We start from the raw sequence: 341 nt of genomic DNA, 5'->3' as shown, positions 1-341 counted from the left end.
TTACTAAATCCGCCACGAGATATTTTTACTTGCAACACATTGCAGTAGCAAAATGAAATCTCTAAACTTGCATTCAGACACACAAACAAGAGCCAATTCAAGTTGCAAAAAGACAAACGTTCGAATGTAAACAAACACGCTCACGGATACCAACCAAGCATAACCCATGTCAGGCATACCAACAGCACTTCCCAGAAGTTGCGAATAAATAAAGGAAATGTTTTGATTTCTTTAAAAATATAATGTTGCTGGTTTAAGATATATGTACGCATGCACACGCGCGTATAGAACGTTTGTGTGTGGACTTCCTCCCACTCCAACACACACAAATAGTCTGGAAT

This window comes from Penaeus monodon, chromosome 23, assembly GCF_015228065.2.
Source record: "Penaeus monodon isolate SGIC_2016 chromosome 23, NSTDA_Pmon_1, whole genome shotgun sequence".
NCBI classification, from domain to species: Eukaryota; Metazoa; Arthropoda; class Malacostraca; order Decapoda; family Penaeidae; genus Penaeus; species Penaeus monodon.
The sequence above is the reverse complement of the archived record's forward strand: the minus strand, read 5'-3'. Positions refer to the sequence as shown.